This window comes from Pollachius pollachius, assembly GCF_949987615.1.
Source record: "Pollachius pollachius genome assembly, chromosome: 13".
Lineage (NCBI taxonomy): Eukaryota > Metazoa > Chordata > Actinopteri > Gadiformes > Gadidae > Pollachius > Pollachius pollachius.
This window is the reverse complement of record NC_136946.1, coordinates 6,290,759-6,313,350: the sequence shown is the minus strand read 5'-3', so window position 1 is coordinate 6,313,350 and position 22,592 is coordinate 6,290,759. Positions and strand designations below refer to the sequence as shown.

Below are 22,592 nucleotides of genomic sequence, written 5' to 3'. Positions count from 1 at the left end.
ACCCGAACATGTTACAGAAACATAGTTATTTGAAAGTGATTGAGTCACACTCAGATGCAATTGTCACCAGGCACTGCTGGTGTATTTAGACGCATGATATATTTCTATATGTGTTGTGTATGATTTTGCGGATGAAAAGCTTTGGTTTTGTTGTGTGTCTCTGGGTTTTTCGCTGTGCTTTGTTTGTCAGATGAAAAGATGGAGTATTCATGATACAAGGTTAGGCTGTGGCGATTAGAATGGTGCTGTTGCTGTCAAACGGACGACTGAAAAGGCCCACTAAAGTTCCATTTCATCAACCACTGTATTGCTAGCAAGTAGTCTTTAGCTAAAAAGGCACGACACAAAAGCAGGTTACAGACATGAGTTTATGCCTACAGTTATTCCAGTGTTTCTCACAGAATCCGATTATATCTGTTGTGGTCGCTGACCTTCTGTTTTCTAACTCATAGCGCAATTATATCCATCCTTACTAACTTGGCTCCTTACATGCTTGCTTGTAACTTATTTGAAGATTTGGTCTCTAAGACCGACAGCGTTGTACTAGGAACATAGATACTAACTAACTAAGGTGAGAGAGAGAGAGGGCGAGGGGGGGTAGAGGGCGAGAGAGGGAGAGGGAGAGGGAGAGGAAGAGGAAGAGAGAGAAAGAGAGAGAGGGAGAGGGAGAGGAAGAGAGAGAGGGAGAGGGAGAGAGAGAGGCAAGGAGGGGCTTCAATGTGCTGCACGCGGCTGTCCAATAAATACGATTTTACGAATTTAAACCACAAATAAATCATAGTACAGGAAACACTGCATTCAATATTTAATCAGAGAAGGAAAACTTAACCGGCTAAATATCCTTAACCCCAGGTCCTAACTGACAGTTAACTCCTGAGGCAGCAACATGGGTTTGGATTGACTGTTGGATACACATGTCTACAGTCAGTGACAAACAAAAGTTAAAACCACCCAAATAAACACACACACACAGAATATGTCTGAATGCAGGTTTGCCAAATGGTTTGGGATTCTAACTTCCAGCTGAAATGTTCTGGGTTCAAACCCAATTGTCCTCAGCTTACCTGTAGGTACCGTTGAGCAAGATACCGAACCTTAAACCTGCTCCGCAATGACAATATCTAAAATGAATAATTTAAAATCTGTCGCTTTAGATGAAGGCATCTGCGAAAATAACAAAATAGTCATAGACGATCTGTTAACGTGCTGTTCCTGGATTTTGTACATTACTATCTCATATTGTTTTCGAAGAAATACAAAATGGTAACATGGTTATTACTGGCTGTGCTGTTAATGTCTGTCCATCAAACCTCATTTCGTTATCTGCAGAATGCTGGCTGATATGTTATCATCGTAGGGCCATAAACTCTGCCGCAATTAAATACAGCAACCATTAAAGTGTGGGTGCGTGTGTGTGTGCATATGTGTGTGCATTAACCCCATAATACTATACCAACACAACACACAGCTGGGTTTATTGCTCATAAAATCCCTGATAAGCACTTCTCTTATCTAGCAGGTATCTGTCACTACGCAAGTCAGGTATTCAATCATCAACCCCCCCTTCCCCGCACCCCAGAACGAAATGCACAACGTCACTAAATGACGTGCCGGTGACCAACAAGGCCACACACACTACACACACACACACACACATTCAAACACACGCAGTCGCACACGCATACGTACAAGTACATGAATACATACACAAGCACACGCATGCACGCGCGCACACACAAGCACACAGACACACACAAGCACACACACACACACACACGCACGCACAAACTCACACACAAACACACACAAACACACAGCCACCTATACGAACGCATGCGCACACAGACACACATAAGCACAAACACACACACAGACACACAGGCACACTATGGTGGCCTTATCGTGAGGGGGTGTGGCATAGGTCGAGTGTGACCTGCAAGGGCTCGTGTTCGCTTGCGTCTAGTGAATGAGGAGGAGGAGGAGGACTACCATGATCTGTGTGTTCAATCATTCATCCCAGAAGGTGTAACAGAGAGCTATGGCAGGGCGGGCGACATATAGATAAGGGAGCGAGAGTCATAGAGAGGCAGAGAGACGCAGAGAGAGAGAATGAGAGAAAGGTAGAAAGAGGCAGAGAGAGAGAGAGAGAGAGTGAGATAGAGAGAGGGGCAGAGAGAGGCAGAGAGAGAGGGAGAGGGAGAGAGTCATAGAGAGGCAGAGAGAGAGTCAGCGAGAGTCAGAGTGAGAGGGAGAGTAGGCGAGCCAGAGAGAGAGAATACGAAAGACATAACAAGTTTATTGTAGTAAGCTACTTCCCACACCCACAGATATGCACACACACACACATGCTCTCACACCCACTCACACAGGTTTCTGCTGTCTAAGCAACAGGATAAGGTGTCCAGCTTTCGGTTCCATTGCTCTGCAAGGGCTGCACAGTGTCTCGTAGTATATTCTGTGTGTAGTATCCCGGGAAATCTCTCTTAAATAACTCACTCACTCAAATAACTCATAAATATTACGTTATAATACCGCTCCTTCGCTTTTGTTGGGAGTTGTTGTAAATCACAATTTCTTCTTCTATTGCTTCGCGTCGTAATTCCGGAACGTAACCATACACATTGAAACCCATGGTTGTAAATTGTAAACTGCACACGCACACACAAACAAGCACACACACACACACATATATAGGGGTGCATGAACACGCACAGGCACACAAAAACAGCTGATAAGTACACACAGTGAAGTTTATGTTCCAAAGTTAGCCACCTTATCAGTGTGTGAGTGTGTGTGTGTGTGTGTGTGTGTGTGTGTGTATGTCTATGTGTGTGTGTATTTGTACGGTGTGTGTGAGTGAGTGTGTATGTGTGTGAGTGTGAGTGTGAGTGTGTGTGTGTGTGTGTGTATGTCTATGTGTGTGTGTATTTGTACGGTGTGTGTGTGAGTGAGTGTGTATGTGTGTGAGTGTGAGTGTGAGTGTGTGTATGTGAGTGTGTGTATGTCTATGTGTGTGTGTATTTGTACGGTGTGTGTGTGTGTGTGTGTGTGTGTGTGTGTATGTCTATGTGTGTGTGTATTTGTACGTGTGTGTGTGTGTGTGTGTGTGTGTGTGTGTGTGTGTGTGTGTGTGTGAGTGTGAGTGTGTGTGTGTATGTCTATGTGTGTGTGTATTTGTACGGTGTGTGTGTGAGTGTGTGTGTGTGTGTGTGTGTGTGTGTGTGTGTGTGTGTGTGTGTGTGTGTATGTCTATGTGTGTGTGTATTTGTACGGTGTGTGTGTGTGTGTGTGTGTGTGTGTGTGTGTGTGTGTGAGTGTGAGTGTGTGTGTGTATGTCTATGTGTGTGTGTATTTGTACGGTGTGTGTGTGTGTGTGTGTGTGTGTGCGTGTCTGCTACTACTAGACTGACAGTGTAGTCATACGTACCACCTCTCCACTGACGCCTCCCCTCTCTCCTCCCCCCACCTGACCTCGTCGCGTCCAGTACAATATGACTCATCTTATCACATCTCCGCCTTTTATTCGCAGAACTTCTCTGCGTTTCTTCGCGCCTAACCCGATTATCCATCCCATAATAGTCGACAAAAACCGACCCCGCCCACTTCTTGAGTGACAGCTGCGTGACAAGCGAGGGACGGTGGGAGGGGCAGTGGGCGGGGGAATGGAACGCATCAGAACCTCGACTGCTCACTGGTCGTCTCCCCTAGTGGGCGGGACTTGGCGATTGGTCAGAGGGCTAAAGGGCAGGCGGGAGACGAGTGATACGATTGGACGGGGACTAGAAGTGATGAACCCATGTCTGGAATTCACCTTGCTTTACTCGATTATGTATTTATATACAACTTCCCCCTCTTTATCTAAATTGAGAAGTGTGGGCAAGGCAGAAACAATTAGCAGTTCAACAACAGCGATACCGTCCATAAAATAAACGACGAGTCATTCGGGTTTATTCGTCCTAAGTACAATAACAACAGTAGAAGGCCATTTCTGGTCACCAACAGGGCTAGAGATAGGTCTAAATATGGATAGGTGAAGTAACACATCAGCAAATACTTACAAATACTTACAGTTAAACCTTCCCTGGTGGCTTGGCTAGTTACTGGTGTGATGGCTAGTGGATTGCTGTGTTTGTTATTTGAGCTATGAGTGACGGGTATCTGCCAGGCTGCTTGGCTAGTTCTGAGGACACTTGCTATGGATGACATCATCCACTCAGGGGGAGGCCAGATCTGTCCAGCATGCACTAAATAGTTTGCTACTCAGAGGGGAGGTGCCATAAACTCTAACATATTGGACAGAATGGTGGTTAGACTTTACCAAACATCTGAACTTTGGGATCCCTTAGATCCATGGGTTATTATTGACCATTAAACCTAACCCTAAAAGGAGAGCATAAACATCTATTGTTGTTTTTTTTATGTCTATACAAATATTGTTTTGATCTTTTTCCTTTGAGAAAGAGAGATATGGAGTGAGAAAGTGAGTGACAAAAAGAGAGAGAGAGAGGGAGAGAGAGAAAGGTAGAGAGAGACACATTCTAACAAGAAGCTAGTTATGCAACTCGCCACTCGGAACATTATCGCTTGCAGGGGTCAAAGTTCCACGCCCAGAGGAGGAGTCTATATCCCTGTGTGTGTGTGTGTGTGTGTGTGTGTGTGTGTGTGTGTGTGTGTGTGTGTGTGTGTGTGTGTGTGTGCGTGTGTGTGTGTGTGTGTGTGTGTCTGCCACACAATCATGTTGTGTGATACATAAATGCCACACTCGCACATAAACTTTAAACCAACTCACGCACGCACGCACGCACGCACACGCACACACACACACGCACACAGGCACACAGACAAACACACACACACACACACACACACACACACACACACACACACACAACTAGAAGTTCCAACAATAGCCGTCCGCTGGTGGTACGGCCATGGCGGTAAAGTTGCGGGTTTATGAGGTAATGACTGACGTCTCTCTGGCATTGAGGAGGAACAACATCGTGAACAGCCCTGAACATCGCTCCATTGTAAAGACGGACACTCGGAGATAACGCTGGCATGCCCTCCGGGCTGTCCAGGAAACAACCTTGTCGCTCACGCTCGCTAATCAAGCAATCAACACTTCGAGCTAACGAACAACTCGTGAGCAATACGGTTTCTCAACATCTCAAGAAGCACGAATTGTATCTGTGCTGACGATAGCATTGATACGGACACTAGTGATAATGATAATTTCCATTCGTTATCGTATAGATAGTGGTAATGACGATGACAACAGCAATATTTTCTATCACTGACAAATCAACAAAAAATAATGTGGATATTAAACTGAAACACAATCAACTACAACGAATTACACAGGCCAATAAGGGATATTTTAAATGAAGTAGCTTTAGCGAGAGATTATGTGGGTAATTTATGTATCAATGCATTCAAAAATGCATTACACTAGTCATGTGATTAACTCGAGTCTTATTTCAAACTTGCTTGATTGCCAAGTGGTTCTGCGTTATTTGTAAAATGGCTACGCAGGAGGCCTACTCACATCTCCTCACCCGGAGAAAACACACCAGTGGTTTCTTAAGGCATGTGAGCACAAATGCACACACACACACACAGAGTTGTGCATGTGTTTGTGTGTGTGTGTGTGTGTGTGTGTGTCTGTGTGTGTCTGTGTGTGTGTGTGTGTGTGTGTGTGTGTGTGTGTGATAGGGATAAATGGAAAAGCACAAACTAGGCTCCTGGGAGACATAACACACAGAGTACACTAACATCACGTAGGAGAGAGAGAGAGACACTAACATCAAGTAGGAGAGCGAGAGAGAGACTAATACAACGTTGGAGAGAGAGAGAGGGAGAGAGAGACTAATACAACATTGGAGAGAGAGAGGGGGAGAGAGAGACTAATACAACGTTGGAGAGAGAGAGGGAGAGAGAGACTAATACAACGTTGGAGAGAGAGAGAGGGAGAGAAAGACTAATACAACGTTGGAGAGAGAGAGAGGGAGAGAGAGACTAATACAACGTTGGAGAGAGAGAGGGAGAGAGAGACTAGTACAACGTTGGAGAGAGAGAGGGAGAAAGAGAGAGAGCGAGAGACTAACATCATGTAGGAGAGAAATAAAGAAACTAACATCAAGTAAGAGAGAGAAAGAGGGAGAGGGAGAGAGAGAGAGACAGAGAGAGAGAAACTACCATAAAGCAGGAGAAAGAGAGAGAGAGAGAGAGAGAGAGAGAGAGAGAGAGAGAGAGAGAGAGAGAGAGAGAGAGAGATAGATAGAGAGAGAGAGAGAGAGAGAGAGAGATAGATGGAGAATGAGGAAGGCAATACTACTTTTACTTCACTTTGATGTAGTGGAGCACAAAGGACACCCGATATCATAGAGAAGGATCAGACGACAGACAGAGAATGCTGTCTGGTGGAAGCATCACACTTTTACATCCTTGTCCCGTGCTGCTCCCCTACTCAACCCAGCGCTGGTGCGTCCAACAACAGTGGCAGAGCACAACACCCCGGATGGGGAGCCCCCCCGCCGGGGTCCGGGGCGTTAGAGGAGGGGGGCCAGGAGACGGAGTAGCCAGGCAGACAGCCAGACTTTGATCGTCCCACAAAGATATCTAAACACAGGGAGCAAAGGAAGGGTGTGCTGGAGGACCTATGGGGATATCACACACAGACACACACACATACTGTACATACACACAAACGCATGCGCACAGACATATTCGCCTGCACGCACACACACACACACGTCTGCGTGCACACACATACACGCACGCACACACACACACACATGTACGCACACACCAGGAGTATTTCTTCTGAAATGCTCAACATGTATAGCGTGCCTTCTCAGGACTATTCAATTATTCTACTCCATCGTTGCTTCCTTCCCTCTGTCTGTCTGTTCCCTCTCTTTCTCTGGTACAGAAACACTCATTTTAACTAGGGTAAGGTTGTTGAAGATGCAATGTGTCAGACTTCAGACAACTCAGTTGCAGTGACTTGACAGACAGACAGACGGACAGAGTGTGTCTGCCTGATTTAAAACGCTCTCCCAGAACTCCTGCAATGATTTTAATAAAGAGGTCCGGTGCCGTTTTCCCTCAGTGGGATCCTTGAAGTAATGCGATGGAAGGATTACCTGAGCATCGTTAGCAACAAGACTCATTGATGCTTCGTCACCTCGTCTATGTTGGGGGGAGACCAGCCAGTACTTGGGGAGCAAAAGGGATAAACAGTGTTGATTGCGATGGAAATTATTCTGCTTCAGCGCGGCCCTGACAAGGACAAGACGAAACGTCATCGATAATTGAGCTAGGACTATTTAAGATAATTACCCGCTGCTTGTACCTAAATGACCACATTTTACAAACAAGGTCATTATGATAACATGAAAGCCAAAGTAAACGACAAACTATAAAAAAAAGCATAAGTACGGACAAAAATATTCTCCAGAATGTAAATCAAGGACAGAGAGTCCCATTTGTCAGTTACCAGGTCTCTGGACTTCATGGCTACTAGTAGGGCAGGTCTGCATGGTCAGCACATGGGGCCATGACCCACTGATACGATTCAGTTGATTATTCTCTTCTCTTGAGAAACCAACTGGACTCGCAGCAATAAAGGCGTGAAAAATATATTCACCAGACACCGCGTTGCTCTTTGGCGAAGGACGCTAAGCTACTTCGCAGGAACGGCTCAGAGTGAAAGGACGAAGAGCAACAGATTGGTCGGACAGGGGGGTTGACATGAGGTGACACAGACACCTGGGGCTGGACTCCACCAGAGGCCCCCCCCCCCCCCGCTCCCTCCGAGAAGTGATTCATATCAGCCCATTATGGCAGGCTCTGCTAATGCCAGTGTGTTTTAGTATCGATTAGGGTCGGAGGGACAGCAGAGTCGATCAACATTTTTTTTTAGCGTGATTTGACTATGGGCTTCCCACCATCATGAACACTAGAAAATCAACCAGAAAATGACAATAGAAGTGGAACAATAGGGGGACAATAGAAATGGTCATTGAAATTGTTTTTTTTGTCGCTCACACCAAAGATTAAACTGTACAACACGCAGAGATTGTGGTTGAGCTAAAGATAGCTAACTCTAGCTAAAGATAGCTAAATCATATCAATGAATAACTGGGTTTATAATCGTGTTCTCAATCTTGATGATTGAGATCGCGATAATTTTCCCATAATATCAAGGAATAATTGTCTTTATAATCTTGAGCTCAATCTTGACCCAAATAATCTGTATTCATGTTTTTTGCCAATATCGACCAGCTCTAGGCAAATCATAAAACAAACGGTTATAGGGGTGATACTTCTTCACATACGGAATCTGATTGATCGACCACCCTAAATGACTGAACCCAAGTGTCTGGTTGGATAAACACCTTTCTCATTGGACCAATAGAGGAGGATTCTGCTCAGACTCAAAGCAACAGAACACTAAAGGCACACAAGCGTTTATCTGTGAATGAGAAAAGCAAAGAGGCTGACAGCCTGGTGTGTGTAGTGGTCTATATAAGTTATTACAGGGTGTGTCTCGGTAACAACTTATATTTGCCACCACGGAAACACGTCATTGTCAGTGCATAGACCACTCAGTGGGGCAGGTGGTCACACACACACACACGTGTAAACACACAGATACACACAAAGACATACATAAACACACACACAGACCAACATCCACAGACACACACACACACACACACAAGCTCAAAAACAAAAAGACATACACACACACACACACACACATGCAAGCAACCACGCACACACACACTCACACACACACACACACACACACACACACACACACACACACACACACACACACACACACACACACACACACACACACACACACACACACACACACACACACACAGGTGGTGCAGGTGCTCATGCTGCCTCACCAGCTGTCCCTGGGGATCCTCAAACTATGTCCAAGATGGAGGGTGACGAAGAACAACAGTAGAAACAAACAACTCACAAACACCGCACCAGGGTGAGTCTCTGTGCGTGTGCACGCTGCACGTCCTCTCTCGGGTTCAAACGTTTGTGTCAGCTCGACCCGCCCCCTGACCCCATGAAACGACACTCACCTCTGCTTCACCCTCCACTGCGATCGCTGTATCTAGGTGTGTTGGTATCTGTGGGTCCGTGCGCGCGCCTGCGTGTGTGCGTGTGCTGAAACGACGCGCACACCCCCTGTTGCACATCACAAAAGTGTAACTCACCCGGGTTCTCATTGAAAAAGAAAAAGCTCAACGTTTGTTTCTGCGCCGTCCTATTATAGGGCAACACCGGCAGCGTGATCTCTTGTGACTCCGCGTTATGTCAGAGTCACGTGACTCGGCCCCCGGGCGTGACGCATCGTAAAAGCAGCTCGTCCTCCTCGCCCGCTGAGTGTACACGAAAACGCTCGTGCCTGATGTCCGGTTACATAACCTGGGTTACGGTTGCCAGCGCCGCGGGCCTGAGGCGACCACACCCAGGCCTATCTGTTTGCACATGCATGCATCGGTGTGCGGCCCCGAGAGCCCTCCTGCCAGCAAACACACATTATCACTTCCCCTTCCCTCTGACACACACCGGCCCCCAGTGTATGCTGTGTGTGTGTGTGTTTGTGTGTGGGGGGGGGAGGGGGAAGTGTGAGTGTGTGTGTGTGTGTGTGTGTGTGTGTGTGTGTGTGTGTGTGTGTGTGTGTGTGTGTGTGTGTGTGTGTGTGTGTGTGTGTGTGTGTGTGTGTGTGTGTGTGTGTGTGGTACACTCACCCTTGTCTCGGGGCTGTTGTGTCTACAGTCTCGGTTTCTGTATTTAGTGCTCAGGGATGTGTGCGTGTGTATGTGTGATATATGTGTGTGTACGTTGAGCATAGTTTACAGATTTACCGCAGTTTAGAGTGTGAAACCTTGTTTGCCCTGCAGCTGAATCATTTTGAAACTGAATTAAGGCTATATGAATAAACTCGTGGAAAACTTTTTATAAGCCATCCAAATACCCAAGGTTACCAAGACAAGATAAAGCGTGTTCTCAAAACAGAACCAAACAAAAAACTAAAAGCAAAAAAAAAGAACAAAAAGATTTAAGGGCTGTAATATAAAGAAAAACTTTCCTACTTTTTGGACGGAAAAGTAAAACAACTTAACTATGGGTTAAGTCGTTTTACAGGCATAGTATCCCATAGAACACTTATAATCTTGCTAACAGTCTTAAGTTCTACCAAAGATGTTCTGGGTGACTCCATCAAAGTGATGTGTGTGAAAGTGTGAAACTGGAGGAAGACTAGTATGGGAGAAAGGGCTCCGGGTGTTTACCTGTTCTCGGGGGAATGAACAAGACATGACACTGCTATAAGGGAAGGCACCATCACTCTGCAGAGAACAGATCCAACCAGGCTTCATTGTCGTGAAGGATAGCGCCTGCGTTGACAGATAGATGGGTGCAACACACACACACACACACACACGTGTGGGTGTATGATGGTGCAAACTAGTTTTCTACAAAGTTTTGCAAGAAAGGTAGAAATGCTCTATTTTTCCCCTTTCTGAGATAAACAATATGCAACTGCATCGGGGCTTTCTTACTATGCCTCATATCAGATCACGAGTGAGGCCCTGCACTGGTTCAATGAACTGATTGTATGGTCCAGACAGGCGAACAGTAATGGATATGTGTTTGCTTTGTTGTGATGGTTGGCACAGAGGTCATTTAATTTGCAATGTGCTATCCAGAAGGCGCCTGGACCTTTGGATCTGCCACTCTGCACAGAAAGAGATTTCAGCAAAAGACAACATTCAGAACACAAAAAATAGCTCTCAGGGAATGTGGCAATGCACCTAGAGCGAGTTTATGACATAAATATGAACTTCATATGCATAACAGTGTTTTACATATTGCTAAACCCAAAAGAAGTTCATTGCTGATGAAATTTCTCACTGCAAAGGTGGCAAGAATGTTTTGCTAAACATTATTGCCACAATAAGTGTTAGTTAATAATGGATTTCATCTAAACCATGAGGTCAAATTTCAGCTGACATTGTGTAGAACTTCTACTACTTAGAAAAAGGAAACAATCAGCTTGTAGAAGGAATCGTACAACTTTGTTTTACAAGATTACGGAAAGAAAACCCTGCAAATCCTTTCTGAATAGCCTGGGACATTGGAAAGCATTGAGCAGGGCTCCAATTGGCCGACTGGAATCATGTGATGTTCCTGGCAAACACACTAAGCAAGAGAGAAAAACATTTAGTGAACAAAAGTAGAACTGAGGACATGCAAATCTAGCAAACTATAAGTAAGCTTTCAACTGAATTATAGCTTATTTTGGGGCCTGAGGAGACCTATGTTTGTTGTATTGAAACCCTTCACAGAGGGCAAGTGATGTAATGTCACACTTGGGTTGACATGACTTTGGGGATTGATTTGGTTTTGTGATCGATCAGACTATGACTCTCTCAGCTGAAAGGGGCGGCCTCTGTTAGGTCCTCAGCACTGGAACAAGATGGCTGAAAGTCTGACTGTTCATCTGTTTTTCCTTAGCTCCAAAAGGGAATGTCATACCTAGAGACACCTTAGCCAACATCACGTCATTAGGATTTTAACATTATTAGCATAAGCACACACGCACGCACGCACACACATACAAAGACACACAGTTTGTGTATCCAGCTGTACCAGGGAGACAAAGAATTGACCTTGCAGCACTTGCAGTAACAACAAACTCCCACCACTGTGTGTGTGTGTGTTTGTGTGTGTCTGTCTGTGTGTGTCTTTGTGCATGTGTGTCTGTGTGTCTGTCTGTGTGTGTCTTTGTGCATGTGTGTCTGTGTATCTTTCTGTGTCTGTCTGTCTGTGTTTCTGTGTGTCTGTCTGTGTCTGTGTCGATCTGTCTGTCTGTGTGTCTGTCTGTGTGCGCGTGTGTGTGCGTGTGTGTGCGTGTGTGTGCGTGTGTGTGTGCGTGCGCGTCAAAGAGAGAGTGGAACACAACAATGAGGAGCTAATACGTTCATGTGATTAGCCTTTCCCTCGTATGTCCCGCGTGTTAGCGAGGAGTCAACAGAGGCCCGGCCGGCAGACACAGAGCACGTCCTTCATCAAAGAGGACACAGCACCACCAGCCCCACCCCCACCCTGCCCCACCACCCAGCCCCACACCCACCCTGCCCCACACCACACCCTCCCAGCACTCAGTGTCGGCAGCCTGCCGAGGTGTCCCACAAACAACACGCATCTCAGACACACTGATGGCTGTTCTTCACCAATACAGAGACAGAGACAGAGACAGAGACAGAGACAGAGACAGAGAGAGAAAGAGAGAAACGAAGAAGAGAGAGAGAGAGAGAGAGAGAGAGAGACAAAGAGACAGAGACAGAGACAGAGAGCGAAAGAGAGAGACGAAGAAGAGAGAGAGAGAGAGAGAGAGAGACAGAGAGAGACAAAGAGACAGAGACAGAGACAGAGAGAGAAAGAGAGAGACGAAGAAGAGAGAGAGAGAGAGAGAGAGAGAGACAAAGAGACAGAGACAGAGAGAGAAAGAGAGAGACGAAGAAGAGAGAGAGACAGAGAGAGAGAGACAGAGAGCGAGAGCTACCGAGTGTTTTGCTCGTCGTCCCGAGCAACATGCTCGTCTTTTACCAGCAGACAACCTCCTAATGAATGTTTGTGTGTGCGCACACACACACACACACAACACACACACACACACACACACACACACACACACACACCAGCAACATGCCCTAGCCTCATCTTAATTGTAAATGGTAGGCCGCAAAGTGCACTCTTAAAAGGGTTATACTGGATCTACACTGCTCCCCACCCCCCACCGCCAAACTTGGTAACACACACACACACACACACATGCACGCATGCACACACACACACTTACACTCACACACGATGATGGGCTGCCAAAGCACTCAGGCATCCCTCCATCTCCTGTAACCACACTAGAGGTGGTTGTGTGTGTGTGTGTGTGTGTGTGTGTGTGTGTGTGTGTGTGTGTGTGTGTGTGTGTGTGTGTGTGTGTGTGTGTGTGTGTGTGTGTGTCTGTGTCTGTGCTCTGTGTGTGCGGGCAGCCAGCCAAGCGTTGCGTCGCGTAGCATTAGCTTGAGCTGTTTGCTGTGCACCTGCCTCATCCCTGCTCTCAGAGAGGAGAGCAATGCTTTTGGTTTTGGATTGAGAGAATATTAAGTCAATTAGGGAGAGGGTATGGAGAACCAGGGCAGGTCGGTCATGACCAGATACATAATAATAAATAATAATAACAATATTAATAAGAAATTATCACAACATAAATTATATTATAATACATATAAAATAAAACACAATAACATACAATTCTATATATTCTAGAGGCAAAATATAGATCTACCTTTGTCTATTTAAAAAAAGTCATGCTACATTGTTGTATTGTTGTATTACATTGAATTACAGTTCAACAGTGCAGACTGGTAATCCATTAAAATGTGATTTGATTTAGCGGCTGCACCTCTCTAACACCAGGTACACAGACATCCATTTCGCTAATGAACGCCTCGCTGCTGAACTCTTCCTGCTGCTCGCGACAGGTCCTTCATGGGGCTGTCAGCGCTACACTTCCTGTGCACCTCTTCCCGAACAGACTCAGTTAAACACAGATGACAGTTCCGACCGTTTCAGTCCCATCCTCGATCTAAACTATTCTGTTCCTTCGTCTCCAACAAAAACAGAACCTGAAGGTGGCAACAAGTCAAAACATCTCTGTCCTCCGTTTACCCAGGCTAACAAACCACCTCCTGCTTGGGTGCCTTGGTTTCAAACCATATAGTCTCCCGTCTCTTCTTCAACCACAAACTAAATAACACTCTATCCGTTTTCTACATATTCCCAGAACCTCCCCTTCATCTGTCCCACATTAACCACCCAGGAGGCAACATCAAACATACTTCTGGAGAATCCCTGACAAGATCTATCATCTTTGCCCCGTGATAACTTCCCCTGACATCCCGTAATAATAATAACAACAACAGCAGCAATGAATGAAATATGGAGCAAAACCCCCATTATCCCGCAGATTGTGTTCGTCTAGACAAAGACACTGTGTAATCCCCTACCCACATTAAATCATCCACATTCCTCCTCTTCTGCAGGTATTTACCCCAGTCAAACCCCAGTGGCTGCTGGGTGTGTGTGTGTGTGTGTGTGTGTGTGTGTGTGTGTGTGTGTGTGTGTGTGTGTGTGTGTGTGTGTGTGTGTGTGTGGCAACGTCAGCCTCCACTCCGGTAATGTCCTACCGTGTGAGTGTGTGGGCTCGGGACTATTTTTGGGCCAGGTTTTCCTTTTCTTTTTTTGTTAGCTCAAGAACACGCGTGGGTTGCTGTGGGAATGTGTGTGGATGTGTGTGTGTGTGTGTGTGTGTGTGTGTGTGTGTGTGTGTGTGTGTGTGTGTGTGTGTGTGTGTGTGTGTGTGTGTGTGTGTGTGTGTGTGTGTGTGTGTGTGTGTGTGTGTACGCACGAGTGCGTGGCTGAGTTGTGTACGTATGAGTAAGCAACGTAATCGAACCGTGAGCGCAGTAAAGTACACCCATGCCTCAGCCCATTCATTCCTCATATAGCCTCCCCACCCCCTGATTCACATTCCTGGTTGTCTGAACCTACAGCAGAAGCAGATTACGGAGGGTGATAGATAGCCAATGCTAAACGCTAATCATTCACAGCCCCGGTCGTATATACTTTTAGTAGCGGATTGCACGTAGCATTTAGTCAATGCTAAAAGCTATGTGTGATGTCGTCTATCTGTGTCATCATAACTCATCAGCTGACGCACACACACACACTAAACACACAGAGCAGCTACAGAGATACAGTGTGGTCCCCTTCGGACACAGAGATGTATATCAACCATGCACACAAACACACACACACACACATAGCACAAGTCAAATAAATGGGCTATTATTTTTTCTTTATTTCTTTTCAAATGAAACACTCAACAGAAAGACCCCATCCGAGGGGAGTTTGTGTGTGCAGAATAAATTCCCACTGGGGCTCCCCCAGAAGAAGATAAATTTTATATTCTAGTCTAAGTGCTACTCCCATAGTTCTCTTGCACCGCGCTGTCGTCAGTGCATTCAAATGGATCGTGAAGCTATAGCATTAAAGTTGGAAAAAAACCTTGGCGCTCACCATTACTCAATCCATTACACACCATGAAAAAACATCTCATCAAATGTCATCCCCATTTGATTTCCATTAGCATGATACTCATCCATCAATGCAGTTAAGCTGAATAAACAAATGCAAATGCAGGACATTACTGACTTCGAACTCGACAATTATTAAAATCCACAATATGCACAGCATACAAAGCAGTTTTCAGACGGCAACACCCGGTTGCACTCGGTGGTTTTCACTCTAGCCGATAATATCACAAACACGGTTGTGATTAACTGCTGTTTTCCATGTTGTGCAACAACGCACGCAGCCTTCTGCCCCTGGCATGCTCTGGGTCAGACAGTCCTTTCGACGGTGTGTTGACAGGATTTGCTTCGTTACACACAGCTCTGCCTGGTTTTCGTCCTGTCCTCCACGTACATGGTGCAACTCCTCCAAACTGTGACGGGCAGTGAGCAGAACGACTTCAAACTTTTGCGAGGTGAGGATCAGCCTCACCGTCCAGCTAGCTTAAAAGATTAGCAGTCCGAAAACCGATGAATTTGCTTTTTAATTACGATAAGAAGTGGGAATTGGGAAACCTCTGAGTCATTCTTGTATCGGTGACCAACTCTAGCAAACCACCCCAGAACATTCTTTGAGCCGGTTCCCTGTCTTATCTCACACCCACCGTTACTGGGAGGAGCTGGACCTCGTAGTGGCACGGAGGGCCAGGAGAGGAGGCAGGGAGACAGTCATGCAGCCAGACGTGTATCCAGAAAAAGTCAAGCGTTTTTCAGGCGGCCAGCGATGCGTCGCGTAGTCAAATGTCCAGCCAGCCATGGGGCTCGGTCACAGCCAGTCATCCAGTAAGCACGAGGGCTGCCAGCCGCCTCAGGCCACAACCACCGGCTATACCATCCATCCAGACTGGCACGCGGAGACGGGAACACCCACAAGCACGCAGACAGGCACGCAGACAGACAGGCAGGCAGGCAGGCAGGCAGACACGCAGAGAGGGAGCAGACAGGAACACCCACAGCCACGCCGACAGCCACGCAGACATACAGGCTGACAGAGAGACAGAGAGGTGCCAGACAGGCACACAGACAGGCTGACAGAGAGACCAGCAGGTAGGCAGACAGGTGGGCAGACAGGCAGAGAGTGGCTAACATGGGGGGAAAAACCGTGAAGTCCGGGGCCAAGAAGCCGCCCCTGCAGACAGCCCTGTGCGACTGGCTCTGTTCAGACCATACCGCAGCAGCCCGGTCACGACAGGAAATGGTTTCAAGAGCACACTTACGCCGTTTGAAACACTGTCTGTGGTTGGAGCCCGAGTGGACCCGTCTCAACCTGTCTGTGAATGTTCCACTTTCCCTGGCCTCTCGACCCCCGGCCTCCGCTCTTCCCCAGGAAGCGTGTGAGTGCACCCGTCTCCGGCGGGTGTCGGGCGTCAGGCCCGCACGCGACAGATGGGGCTAACCGTCCTACCTAGTGATCGACTGATATATCGGACTATATCTGTGTTTTTTATGTGTATCTGGCTTCGGCCGATTTTTTTTGCTGAATTTTTTTTATTCGCCATGATTTACAGACAGCAATAAATGTTCCTACTTTAAATTGAGACTTGTAACATTTGTAATCATCATTGTGTAATTTTTATGATGTGAATTGAGGGAGCAAAAGCAGTATCGGCTCCAAATATCGTCTCAAGAAAATCCCCCCAAAAAATATATATATATATATCCGATCCCTAGGACAGCACTGTGTCGGTTATAATCCGGAAAAATGTCAAATCACAGACTACACCACGACAACGGGGCTTCACAATCACCACACATCAAGACCAACGCAGAGACGGACAGCTAGGCTGGGCTGTCCGTGATACTCATTTATAGTTTTAGGAAGCAGGCTAACTCGAGTCATGCTGCCTTATGATGTTATGTTTTATGATGTGTCTTCCTGCCGATGTCACAGACAAAGTAACCCACAGCAACAGCCCGTCAGGTCCTGCCAACGACAACAACAATGGGGGGATTTTGGTATTCCAAGGATTGTTTCGGACACTGGCCATTTTCCTGTTTATAAATTCCTATCTTTCTCTCTCTCTCTTAGTCTCTCTCTCGTAGTCTCACTATCCCTCTCTCTCTCTCGCTCAGTCTCTCTCTGTCCCTATCTTAGTCCCTCTCTCTCTCTCAGTCTCTATCTTAGTCCCTCTCTCTCTCTCTGTCTCTATCTTAGTCCCTCTCTCTCTCTCAGTCTCTATCTTAATCTCTTCCTGTCGTGGTCTCTCTTTCCTTGTTTCTATTTTAGTCTCTATATCAGGCTCTCTCTTAGTCACTCTCCCTCTCTCTAAGTCCATCTCTCATGCTCTCTCCTTCTTTCCCTTCCTCTCGGCCTCTCTCTCTCGGCCTCTCTCTCCTACTCTCACTGCATGGCCTGCTGGCCGGGACATAAGTTATCGCCAGAGACCCACAAGTTGTTAAAAAAAAACTGTCGCCATGGCAGCGAGGGCTCCCAGCCAGTATTCCCGTAGTAAACCACCCCACAGTGGAAGTATCATCCAATACCAAGGCTCTTCATTTCAACCACAACGGCCATGATGGCCGATAAGTATACCAGGTCAGTGGTTTCAATTCCAGCGGAAACCTAAAACACTTAATACTCATTAGCTCACCTCGCGGTGTGTTTACTTTATTGGGACTTTTCACAGGCAGTTGACTTTTATGGGGCTTTGCTTTGCTGTCGCCAAAAGGGAAATCTCAAATTTAACAACCTACCCTGTTCCTGGTTGTGCAAAAATGTCTGGTAGCGTGCAACACAGCTAACATTCCCTGACTCAACTTCTCCAAAATATCTGCCATCTCCTATTAGCATAATGATACCATCATCGCCCTGTTACAACACACTAGCTTCCCTTTCCCCTGCCTCAGTCGCTCTCATGCTTCTCTATCTTGTCAGAGCGTCTGATGGAGGGTAAATTCCTGTGTGGAGGAGGAGGACCAGCGGTTCTTCAAGTAGAGAGGATATCCAGGAGATGTCTGACCTGCCCATCAGTAGCCCCTCCACCCCGTACACCCTCATCCCTTTAATCCTGCAGGCCCTTCAATAAGAATTAGACCGAGTCTGGGAGGAGGGGAAGGAGAGGGGAGAAGAGAGGAGTGTAGAGGAGAGGAGAGGAGAGAAAATAAGAGAAGAGAGGAGTAAAGAGGAGAGAAGAGAAGAGAGGAGAGGAGAGTAGAGGAGGGGCAAAGATGAGATAGGAGAGGAAAAAAGAGAAGAGAAGATAGGAGAGGTGGGGCAAAGATGAGAGAGGAGAGGAGAAAAGAGAAGAGAAGATAGGAGAGGAGAGGCAAAGATGAGAGAGGAGAGAAGAGAAGAGAAGATAGGAGAAGTAGAGAAAAGAGGAGACGAGAAGGGAAGAGAGGAGGGGAGAGGAGAGGAGAGACATTCTGACATTTGAGGTTTGACGAGGAAGAGACTAGAGCACTGACTCAATCCTCTATCCAGCAACAAAGGCATACTTCAACCCGGCCCACACTGGCTCTGTCATTCAGGCTGGTCGGAGAAGAAAGAGCTCATAGCCATTGTTCAATTATGCATTCTGTAATTCCATTATGGGTCCAAAAACCACAACTCGATTCACACTTTCAAGGCCTATAAATAGAGAGGAGACTCTCATTTGAATTCAGTAACCACAATGCAAACCCTCCGGGAACTTCTGGCACGAAACCAGCCCTATCTCCACAATCAGAACATCATCAAATATACATTTAAGTTTGAGGCTCATTTGAAAGAAATACATAATTACCCTTGTGGTATTGCTTGTAGTGTCGCTCCTGACCTTCAGTTTGAGGACACAGACAGCGTTTCCTAAAAAGAGTTTGATTAATGGTTTGTGTATTTCGGAAAACAACGTGACAACACTGTTAAATGTACAAAGTGTACAATCCAATTATGGCTTGTCTAAGCATCGCCGGGGATAAATATAAATTGGCGTATAATTCGGTTCCGTCCGAGGGTATCGACGTATCTGAAGTTGGCGTGGGGCCCTTAATGGAGGGCCCCAAAGAGAGACATCTTCCCCCTCTCACATGATAATTGAACCACGCGGCGCGCCATTGATCCGACATTGAAGCACAAGTTTGTAAAATCGTTTCATCTCGTTTGCCTCCCTCTCACTTCCCTTTGCTCTCCATCCGTCCATATATTGCAGTCCGATACGTCTCTCTCCCTCTCTCTCTCTCTCTCTCAACATCGTACCATTCAGAATATCGGTATTGATTGGAAGCCATTTAAAAAATGCATCTCGTCGGCAGCGTACACACACAGTGAAATGTGGAGAAATGTGGAAGTGCACAGACGCACACCTCTCTCTGACAATCAATAATTCACTACTCGACCAAGTGTAGTGGCTTTAGCTGCCAGGCCAATACAACCAAACCATTGGTCGAAAAGAAAAAAAAAATAAAATAAATTGTGTGTAAATGCATTCATCTATTTACCACATTTTTACTCTTGTACACTTTTTTGGTGACAAACAATCACTGAGAAAGCGTGATCTTGATGTCTGGATTCATAATTCTTTATGAAATATAAGGCCGTATCGCAACCCTCCTGTATATGGCAGCTCATCCCTTTGCCTGGTCCAACACTAGAAGCAGAGTTGGCTGACTTCATGGAGGAGAGGATGGATCTCTGAAGGTACCAGACAGGAGATGGACAGAGAGAGTTGTATCAACGTAAGCTCAATGTGCTGATCAATGCGGCCCAGAACAGCCCTGGTATACATGACCTCACCTGTGTGTGTGTGTGTGCGTGTGCGTGCGTGTGCGTGTGCGTGTGTGTGTGTGTGTCCTTTTATAGCCAAGGTCAAATAAGACAAAACTACTTCCTCACACAGCAATAAAAGCCCTAATCAGCAAATTGGGTATTTGTATTAAAAGAAAAATGTGTGAATGCAGTTTTTCCTACTATTACTTCGCTCGCTCCCCTATCTCCGAAATGCTGATAATCCCTATTCTGAAAAAAAGCATTGTGTTGTCTCTGTGTGTGAAAACACACACACACCCACACACACACACATAGTAAGTGAAGCCCAATGAAATTGCGCGTGATTAGGACACATTGGGTGCTAATTGGCACTCATTACCATTTGAAAGTGAGTGGTGTCTGAGATCAAAGTCCAAGTGGATAGGCCCCCTTAATATTCTGTCAGGTGACCAACAATTTTTTGGGGAATTGTACCAGAGAACATATAAGAGAGGGTAAAGTGACGCTTCTGTGTGTTGACAACACTGGTATAGTACCCAACTAAATATATGTTGTGTAATACTATAACATAATAAAACCTAAAAGACCTGTATTAGACAGCAACCATGGAGTGGTTTATCATTGAATAATATAAGCTATTAAACCAGATTAAGACCAACGTAAAAAAGTAAATTTTATGTCCAAACCAGTGACTTTGGCATTGCTTTGGAGCACGATATGAAAACGCTTTGCAAACATTAATGACGTAATCATAGCCTGAACCCAAAATTATCAAACCTATTTACACGTTGCAATGATGAAATCTGACTTAATGCTATAGAAAAGCGGTGGAAGGATACAGCACTAGATACAGCCCGGGGTTTAGTGACAGCGAAATGGAGTGGCTGGATACGCTGACAGGTTGAATTGAGAAGGAAACGAGCGGTCTCAATAGGCTATCAGCGAAGCCTGACAACCATGGCACGTAGCCAAGGCAAACTTAAATCTTACTACAATGCCGTGGGCCAGACACAAAAGCTTTGACAAACAATGCACGGGCCAGGCCTGTCATTCCTATGATCAAAGCACATGCATGTCTCCTCTACTATACAAGAATTACCGTGTGAAAAAAGTGTTAAAGGAGAACAAAACCGCCTTTAATTCCCATTTGAGAGTGAGGAGAAGACGGATTCATTGGACTCGTCTCGGATAACATGCAGTGATACTCTCCACGTCGACTCCAGCGTGTAAACACGCCAAGAAAAAAGGGAGTCAAAGATCTGTAGTAGATTAATGCGATGCAAAGCATAAACCAAAGCACGGATATAGCAACATAAATATAGCCTACATCCCCTAACTCCAATAGTTTAAAAAAAAAACTCACGATGCATGGCCTAGGTACGCTCCTCCTGAATCGACACTGCGATTCAGCGTAAGTGTAAACAGAGTAAAAATAGACTGTGCTATCTCAGGGATCCCTACAGTCCCGTTATATAATAGTCCAAGCTGGGGGATGAATGACATCACAGATAGTCCATAGACCATCCCCAGCCCCCGTGTCCTCCACGACGGGGAGAGTCAATGAAAAAGAGAGCCCGGTGATCCTCCCGTGGCACGTCACAATGCCAGCGATTAACCACCGCGAACGGCACGACAAAGTGTCCAGACACAAACAACAACGGACGGTTCTTGCTTTTAGTGGTTGTTCGTGTCTTTCGTGCACAGAAACACTTCCGCGATGGGCAACGTAGATAACACTTCGTGGCTTCGCGTTAGCCTTTAGTGACTCACACAAAAAAAGGTTAAAAGTGACACGAACACCACATACGACGTGGTTGTACTTGAAATAGATTGTATTACGTTGCATAATGTGATATGTGAAAGGGGGGGGGGGGGGGGGGGAGAGAGAGAGAGATTGTTCGGGAGCCGCGATGGCGCAGCGGCCCCGACCGACGCGGGCTCGCCCGAGAGCTCACTCCGCGGGTCGGACTCGACTCGGCCGAACCTCCGCTGTCCTGGACGCCACTTCACATTTACTTTCCGTGCTCGGTTCGACGTGACAAGTCCACGGACACATGCGTCAGACATGGTTTCGTTGTCTCGGACTCGTACAAAACCATGTCAAGAGTGGGAAGTAAACATTTTTCAACCGCTTTTGCGATGAACCAAGCGCGTTGAGCTGCGACCCTGCCTACTTTCTCTCCCCCAGCCGTTTCCAACCCGTCCAGCTTTCCCCCGGGGGGAGTAAAGTGTTGTTGCAGTTTTCTAGGCGGAAATATCGCAGAAGGGAATAATGTCAGGCTTACTGTACGAGGCTGGTAAGTGTTGTCCGTGTTTCCAGGGCTCCCCTCTGCTTTGCTCCAGCGCGGACGATGGAATTGTCTCCCCTCGTAATGATGTCTGCGGCGCACGGCTAATGGCTCGAGCGCTCTCTGCCCCCACCTCAGGAGAGAGCGAGAGTAGAGTAGAGTAGGTGTGTGCGTGTGTGTGAGTGTGTGTGTACGAATGCGCGCGTGTGCGTGTATGTTCATGTGCGTGTGCTCGTGCGCGTTGGTACTATGGGGCCAATTTATTTACACACTATGCAAAATGAGACCACACCAAACAAAGCAAACAATTATAGGATTACCAGATCAAGTTAACAGACGTGTCTTGAGCGTGGGAAAGTATTGTAGACCTACTATATTTTTTAT

General features: G+C 46.4%; 1 protein-coding gene across 1 annotated transcript in view; it reads right to left on the bottom strand.

The window, feature by feature from the left end:
* The window catches only part of atxn1a (ataxin 1a), a 74,714-nt gene extending 52,384 nt beyond the window's left edge, over positions 1-22,330 (bottom strand). Inside the window, exons 1-2 of the mRNA XM_079749353.1 lie at positions 22,206-22,330; positions 18,959-19,020 (exon numbers count right to left, since the gene is read on the bottom strand). The gene's annotated coding sequence lies outside the window, so the exon portion shown is untranslated. The remainder of the gene's footprint in view (positions 1-18,958; positions 19,021-22,205) is intronic.
* Positions 22,331-22,592: the final 262 nt, after the last annotated feature.